The 1,335-nt window shown below is 35.1% G+C and overlaps 1 protein-coding gene across 15 annotated transcripts in view; it reads right to left on the bottom strand.

The window, feature by feature from the left end:
* ablim2 (actin binding LIM protein family, member 2) overlaps nt 1–1,335 on the bottom strand; it is a 99,868-nt gene that overhangs the window by 46,117 nt on the left and 52,416 nt on the right. The gene's annotated exons all lie outside the window — the stretch shown is intronic.

Raw genomic sequence — 1,335 nt, 5'->3', positions numbered from 1 at the left:
GCTGTTCAGGAACAACCCAAGGCTCAAGCCTGCCAAGAACTGGATTTAAAAAATAATAAACAATTCAATTTCAATTCAATTCTTTATTTATTTGTCACATGTAGTTATAACTAGTACAACACACAGTGAAATGTTTTTTCCGGCTAAAAAGTACTCCCCCCCCGACTGTGCATCATATCGTGCAAAATATTACGCTGTAATAGTTAAGAGCTATAGTGTACGTATTTACATAAATACAGATGTATATGATAAAATACAAATAAAAATAAGGATAAAACTCAAAAGAAAATTATATACTGTGTATGGACCTAACCAATTTCCTCTCATTTCAGGAAACAGTTTTGGGTTTTCTTCTAGATTTTTGGCAAAGTGTGGACATATACAAATAACTTGTATTTGTAACCAGTTGAAATGAATTGAGCCAAAGATCAGAATTTACAGATGTTTAGAAATGACACCAAGAGACCTTCCCAAATGGGAAGTAAACTTACAGTTCTACGTCTTAGATTTTCAACGAGTTACTTGGACTTTCCTCTTGTTCTGCATATTGGTCAACCCAGCGACTGCTATCAAACCAATCCTTTATATGCTAGCAAAAAGAAACTACCGGTTGTATTCACTCATCGCCACTAAGAAATGAGCACTTGTCCCTGTCAAATTAGAAGATATTGTAGAACCTTTAATCTACTGAAAGCTAAGAAGCAATTAAATAACTTAAAACTGCAACACTGAAGAAAGAAATATGTTAAACAATCTTGTTACTGCATACTGTATTGTGCTGAGTACATTAATAATTCGTCACATTAAAGGCTGACGGTCTTCACTCTTTATCACTTTGTATTTGTTTTGGGTTTGAAAACTAAGAAAAAACCTGTCTGTATATAAACATATGTCCATCCATCTCTTCCTTAGCAAACTCCACATCTGCGCTTGCTATTCACAACATTACAGATTCTTTAGTCATTTGGTTGAACTATTCTCATGTTTTTGCTAAAAAACAATCTTTGTTCCCCTAGACTGACTTGGCCCCTACTTGGGGAGAGGGACATACACATGCACTGAAATGCTTGGAAGGATGCAATCTTAAGCGTCTTAAAGTTTAATCACCACAAATCCTTATACTAAACCTAGCAAAACCTAGTTCGTCACTGCCTTTGACTTAAGCGCTAACTCATTATCCACTTGTCACCTACATCCAACGCTTAAAACAACAAATCCTTAAGAAGTATTTGATTGAATGTTTTTAAAGCACCATTTTTATATAAACTGTTCTGGTCAAATGACTTTGCTTATGTTAAGTCAAGGCCTCTGATGATGCACCAGAATGTGCAGGAC

Source organism: Haplochromis burtoni, unplaced genomic scaffold (assembly GCF_018398535.1).
Source record: "Haplochromis burtoni strain Fernald_Lab_line unplaced genomic scaffold, NCSU_Asbu1 Contig_596, whole genome shotgun sequence".
NCBI classification, from domain to species: Eukaryota; Metazoa; Chordata; class Actinopteri; order Cichliformes; family Cichlidae; genus Haplochromis; species Haplochromis burtoni.
Note: the sequence above shows the minus strand (reverse complement) of the source record. Positions and strands in the feature narration are given on the sequence as shown.